General features: G+C 34.8%; 1 long non-coding RNA gene across 4 annotated transcripts; it reads right to left on the bottom strand.

Annotated features, from left to right (window-relative positions):
• Positions 1-1085: 1085 nt before the first annotated feature.
• Positions 1086-5890, bottom strand: LOC106377303. 4 transcript variants are annotated; one of them, XR_001275785.3, is made up of 5 exons: positions 2939-5890; positions 2799-2853; positions 2055-2609; positions 1765-1824; positions 1086-1681 (listed from the first exon to the last, which is right to left on the bottom strand). It is a non-coding gene; the product is annotated as an uncharacterized LOC106377303 (long non-coding RNA). The 4 variants fall into 4 exon arrangements; XR_007327842.1 differs by having other exon boundaries at positions 2055-2708; XR_002660616.2 differs by having other exon boundaries at positions 1086-1678; positions 2055-2712.
• Between the last annotated feature and the right edge of the window lie 268 nt (positions 5891-6158).

The raw sequence follows: 6158 nt of genomic DNA on the forward strand, positions 1-6158 counted from the left end.
TTAATTTTTATTGATTTTTTAATTCTAGTAAACTCTCTTGTTATTGGGACATAAATTCTTTCTAGTTTTACTCATAACACTCAACTTTATAAATATCATTTATACTCATAAGATTCTTAGAATCTATGTAACAAAAAACACAACTATACAAACACAAAAAGTTGTGTATTACATTTTTGTTGTCACGTGAAAGATAATTGTGAAAAGAAATTTAAAGATAAAAAAATTATTAAAGATAACATAATCAAGAATCATGAAAAAATCATAGGTTGACCTTATAAAACTTTAAACAAAAATCAAACAAGACAAATTCAAATATTAAAAAATAAAAAAAATTATTTTAACATCAAATAACTATATTTCTTGAAATAAAAAAAAATTAAGTATTTTTATTGAAAGATAAATCTGGAAAGAAAAACATATATGGAAATTCATGCTATTCAATCATAATCAATGACAATTTATGCAATACATATGGCAAGAATTCATCAAATCTACTTAACTTTTAAAAATCTTTGAACTTTAAAAATTTTCAGATTCCACACAAATTTCATTTTCAATAGGCCCCCTAAATTACACTTTATAGCTATTTTCGATTATATCTTACAGAAAATAGTTTATTTGATAAATTTATTAATAATATGACTTAAGAGTTGGCAAAAAAATGCGATATTTTGGAATGTCAAAGCGTAAATACAGTTGTTCAAATATGTTTGTTAACTTTTCTTTTACTCGTTGTCATTCTCCTATTCGTATTTAACAAAGCTATTTAAAAATAAGCGTTTCTACTGTTTTATTTAAGTTAATGCTGATTGTTTATACTATATCTGCTTTTTACCCACATGTCTTTTAGACTTTTAGTTCATCGTTAGTGTTTATAACACAGCTTATGATGCACGTTCACCCAGATCGGTCATGGAATAGTTTGACTTTGTGTTACATTGCAAATACATGTAGAAAAGCAATGTCATACCACATGTCGAAGAGCTCTTTAGGTAATCTCAAGTTTAAAATAAACATAATTGCAGTTTACCTAAAATAGAGATAAGAAAACATAAATAAAGAAATCCTCTAACAGTAAAAAGAAAAACATAAATAATGGATAATATCTAAAACTTTATTGAATTATAGCATGTACAATTTTTCTCTTAGCTTCCAAGTTTTACTTTGGTAGTAGTTGAAAATGATAGTCTATAGAGATGTTCGACAAAGAAAGATAACACTGCATACACTTCTATGAACACATCTTTCATGTGACAATGATTTAACCAAGGAATCACTTTAACTTAATTTTAAGACAAAATATTCTTCATGTATTTAGTCCCTAGCTTTTTCTCCTCTGTAGACAGCTCTATCATTTTCAAGTCTGCCTGTCAAACCCAAAATCAGCTGAGAAAGTACATTCTCTGTCAAAATTAATGACAAAAAGATAAGCTGTTAAAAATAAGACAGAGAGAGATTTATCAGTTCACGAATGATTCATTTGTTCATGGCTTGCCTCATGTCCTCATCCTTACTATGGAAAACTTGCTCATAGATACATGCATCTCCATCTACCTTTTCATCCTTCTCTTGCACATTCAAAACCTCTGGAGCTATACGAGGAATGTGCTTCTTTGGTTCAGCTTGTATAAGTCTTTTCCCGGCTTAGAAGATGGATACACTGGTTTCTTTGAAACTACTACATATGAAAGAGGAATACATGAGAAGTGATAGCCTTGGTTTTGCTTGTGTAATTTAAGATTAGCCTTGGCTTAGAATTACCTTATGAGCAGCTTCTTGATCTTTACGCAAACTTAACAGTTCCAAAATCGCAGCTGCAATCTACATTGCTAAGACTGTCATTACATGAAAAATTAAGTCCAAGACAAAAGAAAAACTTTGCAGTTTCAGGGTTTGAAATAAGCTAATGCTAAAAACTGGTTCCTGTTCACAGTTGGTGGTTAAAAGCTGTGATTGTCAAAGTCTGTACTCAGACATGTGTGGTTGATGTTGATCATGTTGGTTTCTCAACACTAAGCTTGAAGAGTTAATAAAGATTTTAAGAAGGATACCAGCAATGATACTGGAGAAAGGCGGTGAACCGAAATCCGTTCCTTAGGCTGGTAGCCAAAACTCTTTTCTTATTGCATGTGATTCAAATACAAAGACACGAAATCAGTAAAAATAAAACACAAAAATAGAAAACATTGCAGGTTAAGGGAAAATAATGTGTTCTTGTAGCTCAACATCTGGTTTTCCAACCTATATGTCAAAATGTATCTCATGTCTTTTAGAAAAAAAGTTATTAAAAGGTTGGATAAGCACCTTCCTTGCAAGTGTGGGTCCCCCATTTTTCAATCATCAAGGATTGAGAAGGTACACAGTTTGACTCATGAGGTTGTAGATGTAACCTATAGGATTTTTTTTCTCTGTATAAATGAATCATTAGGGTTTCCTTGGTGGAAGTTACCTTTGCAATATAACCATCTCCAGCTGCAGAAAGAGACACTCTTTCATCTATCTTGATCATATTATCATGCACCCAATACAGAACCGTCAATGCAGAACCATCCGGTTAACTGATCGTTTACTCGTGCTTTTTTCCATGAGCTAAAGAAACCCTTTCCCTGCAGAGAAAAATATATATTTGAGATGAATAAATGTGCATCCAGCCAGCGTGAGCTCAAACTTCCACAGCAAGTGGCTTCTTTTAAAGCACGTATAGCCTGGCTATACACAATTAGGGCATGAAACATAGTAAGAAAATATCCAGTTAGGTTAAACACTGAGGATCGAACAGATAGAGATCATCGTACCTGAACTCCATGATGGGGTTGTCCAACAACATTAGCAACCAAACAGCTCGTACATCTGAATTTTAAAGGGAACCTAAAATGTTGTTGGATTCACAAAGGGATTTATATAGGTGGAGAAACAAAGGGATGTAGAACGATACCATCTCTCATAAAGAAAGGAGTAAAGAACAGAATTGAATGATCTAGAATGGGTCGACGTTATTAGACCGTAACAGTGAGCTGCTGAGACTGATGAATTTCCCGATGGAAACGATGAGGGTGATGGAGGAATCTTTGCTGGACTGTGACGACCAGGCTAGGGTTGGAAGGGTCGTGGGCTGTTGCCAGAATGGGTATTTGAAAGTTTCTAAAGCCCAGTAAGATTGACCCAATAAATTATGTGTTGAGTCGCCGAGAAAACAGGTTCTGATAATTAAAAGAAAATTGTACACGTGTCACGTTTTTGCCCATATGACTTGATTACGTGGAGAACGGAGAATAATATACTTTATTGTTATAGATTTCATCTGTATACCTTACAGAAGAGCATGATTAACCCGGGTTCTTAATTTGAGATTCTTAACTCATGATTTGACATTTTTTTGTTTTGTTTTGTTTTTTTTTCACTTTTCGGGTAAGAACCGGCTCTTATATCTCTTATTTAAGAGACGGTTCTTAGTTTTTCTTAATTAAAAGTTAAGAAACGATTTTTAGCCGAAGCTAAGATCTTCTCCCTAAGAGCCCAGATTAATAATGGTAGAAGACTGCAAATGCATTACACTATGATGATATTTATTGTTTATTAGATTATACTGTATATGACAATGTTGGCAAATTTAGAAAGATTGGTATTTAAAATTTTAATGAAATAGCATGAGTTTATTTTTAGTTGCAAATCTGTTTGTTTTTCTCCATAGAAATATCAATTGAGTTACACTTTGCTTCACATAAATTAATGGAACAACCCGCCACAATAATGTGGGATAGAATAAAGCGAAGCATATGAAAGTGGGCAAACCATTGAAAATAGGTTTTACTTTCTTGTTTATTTGTCAACTTCAAATAGGGTTTCTTTTTCTATTACCAACAAATAAAAATGTTAAACTTTTGTGTATCTTTTTTTTTGTTTGTCAAAAGGGTTGCTGATAATGATTTTATATCGAAATTTTCTTATATTTTATGCTTTTATTCATCCAAAATGTTTACTTTTTATTTGCTTTTTCTTTTTAGTGTATGTGTATGGTGGAGTTAGTCTGGATGTTAGCGTTGATGTCAAGCCAAACCGCAAAACCCATTTATCAAAAGAGAGATGAAGAGAGAGAGATTGTATGGGACAAATGGTAGTGGGTGAAATCATAGAAGAGTCGAAGTTGGTGAAGAAGTTTCTTTCATCTCTTCCATGCAAAAAATATATACATATAGTTGCCTCGCTCAAGCAAGTCTTAGATCTTAAAACTACTAGTTTCGAAGACATCATAGGGCGTCTTAAAGCGTATGAAGAAAGAGTAGGAGAAGATGAAGAAGACAAACAGGAGACTCAAAGCAAACTACTATACTCGAACACGGAAGGGCAACAAACACATCGAAGCTATAATGGAGACTTTAGAAATAGGGGAAGAGGTGGACGTTTTTACAACATAGGACGTGGACGTGGAAGGTCATACAGAGAATTTGATCTTTCTCGAATCACCTGTTTCAGATGCGATGAGATTGGACACTCGGTCAGATAGAACATATGTCCAGTGGTACTTTTACCATCATCTTCGTCTATGCAGTGTCCGCTATCACTATACCCTACAAGACGTCTTTGTTCTGATTTCTTATACACAAGCCCCTGCGACAATGTACCCTTTAAGTATCGGAGGACTTGCTTCAAAGCTGAGCCATGAGAAGTCTTTGGTTCATGCATGTAACGACTCAGAAGTCCCACAGAGAACGCAAGATCCGGACGCGTATGAATGAGATACCTAAGACATCCGATCAGACGAGGATACTCTGTAGCGTCGATGCATTGCTCTTCCGTTGTTTTAGTGAGCTTTAATCCAAACTCCATTGGTGCTTGCACCGAGTTACAGTCGTCCATCCCCGCTTCACACAAGATCTTCTTCGCATATCTCTCTTGACTCAACAGCAGATGCGTTTGTTCTAACTGGAGTTCAGTGGATGTTGTCAACGTTCAGACAGGAACCTCTGGTCTGCAGAAGATCAAGACGCAAATGAGATTCTCTGAAAATCTGAGCTCAGAGATGAAGCTTCATCAGCAACAACAAGAAGAAATATTAAAACAAAGGAAGTCTCTGGAAATATTTGGATCTCCTCTCATTGAGAAGAGAATCATTCGAAAGCAACTTCCATGGGATCACTCTAGCTCTTCAAAACCAGAGGAAGATGGGACAGTGAGCGATTTAAGTTCAGATCTCTTTGAGATCAAACGCCTAACATGGATGGCAAAACCGTTTCTTGCAAGGCAAGAAAGCAGCGAACCAGAGTCATCGGATTGTTATGCGCCAAGTGAGGTAAGCTTAGCGTAGAGCGTAGTAATGGCAAGTGTGGTGGATTAATCTGTTATGTCTAAAGGTGCTACAAGTCCTGTCGAAAACCGGTCTTTCCAGGCTACTCGAAACCCTAAAATCGCCAAATCCAACCGTCGGAAACCTAGCAGTGGTGGTTTATTGTTGGGTTGCAAGAGTCATAAATCTGTTAGAGTTTCAGGTGATTCTTACACAAGCGTGAACAGAACACCGAGTTATGTCCCAAGGTTCCATGTAGAAGCTAATCCAACAAGTAAGGTAAGAAGTAGTTCATTTTCTCGCACGCAACCCCCTTTTATGTACATATACAACTATAATCATAAAAATAATTCAATCATAGCATATTACATTTGTAATTCCCCTACTAAATTTGACTACTCTTAAAATTATCAAATCATTATTTATTTTAATTACTATCAAACTAAAAAGAGAGAAGAAAAAAAAACTAACTGACAGACTAAAGACAAAATTTTCTCAGAAACATAAAGACAAATTAAAATATTATCCGAACGCCCACCCCCTTGTGTCTTGTTAGAAGATAATGGATTGTTACCTACGACGAAATCAAGAAGGCTATATCAAGTAAGCTTTCGGTATAAGATATCACTAAGTTTCATCATATCTATTGTAAGAGAACTAATTTGATTGGATTAGACTGTAGACAAATATGCACACAGGGAGGAATCTGAAGGCAAGATAAAGGGAATCCTTGGTAATAAAACGGAGGACGATGTTGTCTCAACTGACTTCGTTGGTGACAACAGGTAATAAAACAATATCGACTACGCGCTTTGTATTACTCAAATCTTCTAGTCTAAGTTTGTAATGATTTAAAAACAATTTTGTTGAT

The sequence above is a fragment of the Brassica napus genome, chromosome C8 (assembly GCF_020379485.1).
Source record: "Brassica napus cultivar Da-Ae chromosome C8, Da-Ae, whole genome shotgun sequence".
NCBI classification, from domain to species: domain Eukaryota; kingdom Viridiplantae; phylum Streptophyta; class Magnoliopsida; order Brassicales; family Brassicaceae; genus Brassica; species Brassica napus.